Genomic DNA, 8,607 nt, shown 5'->3' with positions numbered 1-8,607 from the left:
AGTTTTGATCTGCATTTCTCTAATGGCTAATGACTGTGAACATTTCCTCATGTATCTGTTAGCTACCTGAATGTCTTCTTTAGTGAAGTGTCTATTCATATCTTTTGCCCATTTTTTAATTGGATTATTTGTCTTCTTGTAGTTGAGTTTTTGCAGTATCATGTAGTTTAGAGATCAGGCACTGATTGGAAATGTCATAGCTAAAAACTTTTTCCCAGTCTGTAGGTAGTATTTTTACTCTTTTGGTGAAGTCTTTGGATGAGCATAGGTGTTTGATTTTTAGAGCCTCCCAATTATCTAGTTTTTCTTCTGCATTCTTAGTAATGTTTTGTATACTGTTTATGTCATGTATTAGGGCTCTTAACATTGTCCCTATTTTTTCTTCCATGATCTTCATCATTTTAGATTTTATATTTAGGTCTTTGATCCATTTTGAGCTTGTGTCTGTGCATGGAGTGAGGTATGGGTCTTGTTTCATTTTTTTGCAGATGGATATCCAGTTATGCCAGCACCATTTGTTAAAAAGGCTGTTTTTTCCCCATTTAACTGTTTTGGGGCCTTTGTCAAATGTCAACTGCTCATATGTGGATGGATTTATGTCTGGATTCTCAATTCTGTTCCATTGGTCCATGTATCTGTTGTTGTACCAGTACCAGGCTGTTTTGACTACTGTGGCGGTATAATAGGTTCTAAAATGAGGTAAAGTAAGGCCTCCCACCTTGTTCTTCTTTTTCAGTAATGTCTTATTTATCCGGGGCCCCTTTCCCTTCCATATGAAGTTGGTGATTTGTTTCTCCATGTCATTAAAGAATGTCGATGGGATTTGGATCAGAATTGCATTAAATAGAAACATTTTATTACTCATCAGTGTATATTTAGCACTAAGCAAGGCCCTGGTATATTGTTAGGGCCAAAAATATTGATCTCTCCGTATTTCTTTATTTAGTGAATAAATAAATCAATGAATGGACTGGAGGACTTGGTGTCCTAAATGGCCCCTTGTGTGGGCACAGGTGGCAATAACAATTATGAAGAAACAGAAAATCATTCATCCATGTTTCTTCAGCTTCATTACTCATTTCATAATATCTTTCTTTCAACAAGGACCAGAGTCAAGGTGGCCCACAGGGAAAACCAGCTCGTATCTGCAGATAACTTTAGATGCAAATACCAAAAACAAAGCTCTTAAAATTCTAGGAAAACACTTGAAAACAGAATACCTTAAATTTAAACTATCTTTTCTGTATTTAGAACGAGAGTGGGAATGTTGTTAGGAAAATAAATCATTGTAGAAAAGCCTATCTGAGAGGGAAGAAGGGAGGGGAAAGCACAGAGAGAGAATTTTCCAGAAAGCCCAGAAGGTCTCAGTCTTACCTATACTTTGGGATTCCCTGGGATGCCTTGACTACAGTGGTTGTTGGCTGCCATCAAGTCAGCCCCCAACTGATGGTAAGCCCATGCACAATGGAACGAAATGTTGCCTGGCTCTGGGCAATCCCCATGATCAGTTGGAGATAAGAGTTGTTGTGATCCACAGCCCATGAGCAGATAATCTGAGAAGTTAAACTCTTTGTAGAAGAGTGCAGCATCAAGACTGGAGGAAGACTCATCAACAGTCTGGGACATGCAGATGACACAACCCTGTTTGCCAAAAGTGAAGAGGACTTGAAGCACTTACTGATGAAGATCAAAGACTGCAGCCTTTGGTATGGATTACATCTCAACATATAAAAAACATATAGAAAACAAAAATCCTCACAACAAGACCAATGAGCAACATCGTGATAAACGGAGAAAAGATTGAAGTTGTCTAAGGATTTCATTTTGATTGGATCCACAATCAACACCATGGAAACCAAAACCCAAAACCAAATCCATTGCTGTCCAGTCGATTCCGACTCATAGTGACCCTATAGGACGGAGTAGAATTGCCCCATATGGTTTCCAAGGAGCGCCTGGTGAATTCGAACTGCTGACCTCTTGGTTAGCAGCTGTAGCACTTAACCACTACGCCACCAGTGTTTCCAACAGCAGTCAAGAAATCAAATGACATATTGCATTGACCAAATCTGCTGCAAAAGACCTCTTTAAAGTGTTAAAAAGCTAAGATGTCACTTTAAAGACTAAGATGTGCCTGACCCAAGCCATGGTATTTTCAGTTGCCTCGTAAGCATGTGAAAGCTGGACAATGAATAAGGAAGACTGAAGAAGAATTGATGCCTTTGAATTATGGTGCTACTGAAGAATATTGAATATATCATGGACTGCCAAAAGAAAGAACAAGTCTGTCTCGGAAGAAGTACAGCCAGAATGCTCCTTAGAAGCGAGGATGGCGAGACTTTGTCTCATATACTTTGGACATGTTATCAGGAGGGACCAGTCCCTGGAGAAGGACACCATGCTTGATAACGTTGAGGGTCAGCTAAACAGAGGAAGACCCTCAGTGTAACAGAATGACACAGTGGCTGGAACAATGGACTCAAACATAGCAATGACTGTGAGGATGGTGAAGGACCAGGCAGAGTTTTGTTCTGTTTTATGTGGTGCTGCTATGAGTCAGAGCCAACTGGACAGCACCTATCAGCAACAACAATAGGGTTTTCACTGGCTGTTTTTTGGACATAGATCGCCAGGCCTTTCTTCCTAGTCTTTTTTTTTTTTTTGGTCTGGAAGCTCTGTTGAAACCTATTTAGCATCATAGCAACACAGGGGCCTCCATTGACAGATGGGTGATAGCTGCACATGAGGTGTATTGGCTGGGAATCAAACCTGGGTCTCCTGCACGGAAGGGGAGAATTCTACCACTGAACCACCAATGTCCCAATGCCTGAACCACATATATTTGTTTTGGGGTGCATCCCTAGTGCCTGTTCGTTTTCAAATCTCAACAGGTAATTCTAATGTGTAGCCAGGAGTGAGGACTACTAAACGAAAACCCTAATTCACACCCGTTGCCACCCAGCCGACGCCAACTAATGGCGACCCAATGTGTTACTTAGAGAATGGCTCCATAGGGTTTTCTCAGCTTTAAGATTTATGGAACCAGTTCACCAGGTCTTTCTTCCATGGGTACTACTGGGTGGGTTCAAACTGCCCACCTTTAGGGTAGTAAACCCATTGCCGTCAAGTTGATTCTGACTCATAGTAACCCTATATGACAGAGTAGAACTGCCCCATAGGGTTTCTAAGAAGCGGCTGGTGGATCTGAACTGCCAACCTTTGGGTTAGCAGCCGTAGCTCTTAAGCACTGCGCCATCGAGGCTCATTAGGTTAGTAGTCAAGTGCAAAAGTTTGTGCCTCCCAGGGACTTAGCTGCCCTAAAAATCCGGGCCAAACCAGGAGGATGAGAAAACCCCAAGGGGCAAAATGAGCCCCCACTTGGCAGTGATCAAGGCTGAAAACTGCTTTTTCTTCTCAGAACACCACCTCAGCTCGCAGAGGGGTGCGTGGGCCATTTGCTCTGCGTGTTGGATACCAATTAAAACTCAGCAGCCTCATGCAGTTTGATGCCCACGGGCACTGTTCCTGGGCAGACGGAGAGCCGTGGGCAAAGAGCCCACTGCCTGGGCTTGAAACACTTTCTGGCTGGACCACATTTCTAATTCTTAGAAATCTCAACCTCCTTCTGAAATGCATCATAAAATAATTAAAGCAGATGGACGTCTGTGTCTCTCTGGGTCTCTTAAGATACATTGTCGGGTGCGGAGTGGGTCAGTGAATTCATCTGCTGACTTGGAAGACGGGGCTGAGGGAGTTTTCATGGCACAAAAGGGGATGAATCGATGCTTGTCTTTCCTCTTGACTTCACATTTGCAATTCTACTCTCCTCCCCAGTCTGCCATAACACATGCAACATCTTGGAGGCCTGCAAATCCAGACCAGAAGAAAAACAAGCTTCCTATTAGCAACTCCTAGATATACCCAGGGAAACGCCGGTGGTATAGTGGTTAAATGCTATGGCTGCTAACCAAAAGGTCAGCAGTTCGAATCCACCAGGCGCTCCATAGAAACTCTATGGGGGCAGTTCTACTCTGTCCTATAGGGTCGCTATGAGTCGACTCAACGGTAAGGGTTTGTTTTTTTTTTTTAACATACCCAGTGTACAGAGAAAGAGGCGCCCCATCCACCTTCACACTAACTACTCTGCCCAGAGCCTGGCTTGGAGAGGCGTTACGGACTAAATCGTGTCTCCCTTTCTCCCCCCACAGATACATGCTGAAATTCTATCTGCTGTACCTGTAACTATGACCTTGTTTGGACAGAGTTTTTTTTTTGTTATGTTAATGAGGTCATACTAGTGTTTAGGGTGGGTCCTAAACCTAATCACTTCTGAGGTATAAACAGAGCAGAACAGACACAGAGACACACATGGAGGGAAGGCAGACATCAAGGAACGTTAAGGACCTCACTGGGCTACCAAGAAGGAAGGGCCTCCCCCTAGAGCCATATCGTGAATTTGGACTTTTAACCTCCTGAACTGTGAGAAAATACATTTCTATTCTTAAAGGCACCACTAGTGGTATTTCCGTTATGACTACACTAGGTAGTTAAAATGGAGTCTACTAGACTACTAGCTGAAAGGTTGGGGGTTCAAATCCATTCAGAGGTGTCTCAGAAGAAAGGCCTGGAGATGAGCTTTCAAAAGATCACACCCTTGAAAACCCTATGGAGCAGTTCTACTCTGCAACACAGGGGGCCGCTCTGAGTCAGCATCAACTTGACTAGTTAGTCAGCAACTAACAAGTAACTAAGACAAGAGGCATTAGAGAACCTTCCCTCCGTGCACTCTTTCCTTCTCGTGGTCTCTCCTCCGGTCCACCTTGGTCTTTTGTGCTTCTCCCATCTCCACACGTCTCCCCTGCCCACCAGTGGTCTGCGTCTGTCTGAGAAGAATGGTGCCATACGTAGCCTTCCGTCCTATTGTAGAAGTCAGCACTGGTCTCTAAGATTCAACAAAGGGGAGGTTCTGTGATACAAGCAAACTTTTCTCTGGCTAATATAAACTCCTATGCACTCTCAAAGCATAATTCAGATATTTTACTCTACTAAAAATCTTTCCATCTTCGTTCTATCCTAACAGAAAATCCACTCACCCCCATTAAGAAGCTTTCTTCCCTTAAGTGGGGGTCATATGATATTTATCTTTTTATGGCTTACTTACTTCATTCAGCATAATGTTTTCAAGGTTCGTCCACGTTGTGGTATGTATCAAGACTTCATTTCTCTCTATGGCTGAGAAATATTCCATTGTATGCACGTACCACATGCTGTTTATGCATTCATCTGTTGATGGGCATTTAGGCTGTTTCTACCTTTTGGCTATTGTGAATAGTTTTGAAACGAACATTGGTGTACAGGTATCTGTCTGAGTCCCTGTTTTCAATTTTTTTGGGCATATCCCCACAGATGGAATTGCTTAATCAATAGGCAAGTGTACAGAGACCAAAGTTTATTAGTGGTTACCTGGGCTGGGAGGGAGGGAGGGGGAAAGTGGGACTCAGTGCTTAGGGAACACTGAGCTTCTGTTAAGGGTGATGGAGAAATTTGACCTCATCAGCTGACCTCATATGGGCACAGCCTGACCGTGCCTTACCTCAGGTGTGTACTTTGTACTTCTTACCTTCTGCCAGGGACATCCCTGTTGAGGTGTGAGACGCCATGAGACCCATTTGGTGTCCACCCATGTACAACCCAGAAGTGTGGGGTAGTTAACGTCTGTTGTTGTTAGGTGCTGTTCAGTTGGTTCCAACTCATAGTGACCCCATGCACAACAGAACGAAACACTGCCCGGTCCCGTGCCGTCCTCACAATTGTTGCTATGCTTGAGCCCATTTTTGCAGCCACCATGTCAATCCATCTCATTGAGGGCCTTATTTTTCGCTGATCCTCTACTTTGCCAAGCATGATGTCCTTCTCCACGGACTGATCCCTCCTGATAACATGCTCAAAGTATGTGAGACGCAGTCTCGCCATCCTTGCTTCCAGGTAGCATTCTGGTTATACTTCTTCCAAGACATATTTGTTCGTTCTCTGGGCAGTCCATGGTATATTCAATAGTCTTCGCCAACACCAGAACTGAAAGGCACCAATTCTTCGGCCTTCCTTATTCACTGTCTAGTTTTTGCATGCACATGAGGCATTTGAAAACATCATGGCTTGGGTCAGGCACACCTTAGTCCTCAGGGTGACATCTTTATCTTTGCTTTTTAGTACTTTACAGAGATCTCTTGCTAGGGGTGAGCGTTTGACCAATGGGAGATAAGAACCAGTGGATATACTCTTTTCTTTCCATTCTCTGCATAAACTGGCCCGAGATGTAGTCCATTCGACCAGTCAAATACGCTGCTGTGAAATTAAGCAGTCTCTTGGTGCTTGATCCTGAGTGGCGGTCAGCTCAGCAGTGCGTCTTTGCATTAACTCTCCCTTCTTTCCTACCTCGCTCTCCTTTCTCCTCATTCCTGCTTCACCGAGATTCCATTCCCTAAGAAAATGGACTAAGCTTTGCCTTATTACCGGTTGTCAAGGAATCAGCCCTGCCTCACGGCAATCCCACGCGTGCCAGGGTGGAACTGTGCCCCAAAGGGCTTTCAGTGGCTGGTTTTTCAGAAGTAGATCACCAGGCCTTTCTTCTACGGTACCTCTGAGTGGACTTGAACTTTCAATCTTCCGGTTAGCAGCTGAGCACATTAACCCATTGTACCACCCAAGGACTCCAAGCTTTGCCTAAAGCCCTGCTTTCTGGAGAACCTGAGACAATTGGCCCTAGAATGTAGACCCCCATGATGGAATTACTCACCAGTCTGATGACAGTGAACCCTCAGTGCTGGTGGTGAGTGGGGTGGTAACCCTTGGCATGCAGCTTCGTCACAATTACTAAGGGTCTCAGGAACGGTTAACACGGATGCAGTAATGGTGGAAGGGGAAGTGCTGGGACATGGTGGCTGTGTGCTTGAGACGTTTTGGGGTGCTGGTGATTACATGGGTTGAGCAGTAGGCCAGGCTCTGTTAATAGTATTGGTGGTTTTGCAAAAAGAAAATTATAATCTCAGAGCAGCCAACTGCCAATTTAAGACATGCTATGAAGTCCAGACTGAAGCCCAGACTGCCCCTCTAGCAGAACTGAAGGAAATGCCAATCTCCTTGGAGTTTTAAGGCATACTGTGCTGAGCATCAGCTGCAGAATTTGACAAGTACAAACCCCAGCCATGAAACAGAAAATGCCCCATTCTCCCACCCCAAAGAAACTAGTACAGCAGTGAGCACAGAAGAGCTTCAGGGTGACTCGGTGCGTAATCTTGGCAGGTTCTATTCAAAGTTAGAGCTCTCCAGAGGAGAGTGAAGAAAACCAAAGACACAAGGGAAAGATTAGTCCAAAGGACTAATGGACCACAACTACCATGGCCTCCACCAGACTGAGTCCAGCACCAGACGGTGCCCGGTTACCGCCACTGACTGCTCTGACAGAGATCGCAATAGATGGTCCTGGACAGAAAAATGTATAACAAAACTCTAACACACACACACACACACAAAAAGACCAGACTTACTGGTCTGACAGAAACTGGAGAAACCCTGAGGGTATGGCTCCTGAACACCCTTTTAGACCAGTAATGAAGTTACTCCTGAGGTTCACCCTTCAGTCAAAGATTAGAGAGGCCCATAAAACAAAATGAGACTAAAGGGGCACACCAGCCAGGGGCAAGGACGAGAAGGCAGGAGGGGACAGGAAAGCTGGCAATGGGGAACTCAAGGTCGAGAAGAGGAGAGTGTTGACATGTTGTGGGGTTGGCAACAGTCTTAGTCATCTAGTGCTGCTATAACAGAAATACCACAAGTAGATGGCTTTAACAAAGAGAAGTTTATCTCTTCACAGTAAAGTAGGCTAAAAGTCCAAATTCAGGGCGCCAGCTCCAGGGGAAGGCTTTCTTTCTCTGTCGGCCTTCCCATCAGTCTTCTCCCAGACTAGTAGCTTCTCCGTGCAGGGACCCCAGGTCCAAAAGATGCACTTTGCTCTCAGCACTGCTTTCTTGGTGGTATGAGGTCCCCAACTCTGCTTGCTTCACTTTCCTTTTATCTCTTTTAAGATAGAAGGTGTTGAGGCCACACCCCAGGGAAATGCCCTTAACATTGGATCAGGGATGTGGCCTTAGTAAGGGTGTTACAGTCCCACCCTAATCCTCTTTAACATAAAGTTACAATCACAAAATGGAAGGCAACCACACAATACTGGGAATCATGGCCCAGCCAAATTGATTCACACATTTTGGGGGGGACATAATTCAATCTATGACAGCAACATATATATATGTTGCAAAACAGAAAACCAATGAAGCTAGGGCTCTCATGGGGACAGAGTATGGTCCTGAGACCTGGCATTTGGATAGTCAGCTGGACCAGGATGAGAATCCCTCCTGAGACCTGGCATTTGGATAGTCAGCTGGACCAGGATGAGAATCCCCAAAACGCCTTCCAAATCCCCGAGTCCTTCAGGCCAGCAGAAGCAGAATTCGCCTCTCTCTCACTGGAGGAGAAGAGCCTCCCCTTGCCTGGAGGCTGCTCAGTGACCTTTCCTGAATCCAGCGCCTCGCAAGGTAATTTTTGTTCTCA

The sequence above is a fragment of the Elephas maximus genome, chromosome 9 (assembly GCF_024166365.1).
Source record: "Elephas maximus indicus isolate mEleMax1 chromosome 9, mEleMax1 primary haplotype, whole genome shotgun sequence".
NCBI lineage: Eukaryota > Metazoa > Chordata > Mammalia > Proboscidea > Elephantidae > Elephas > Elephas maximus.
The sequence above is the reverse complement of the archived record's forward strand: the minus strand, read 5'-3'. Positions refer to the sequence as shown.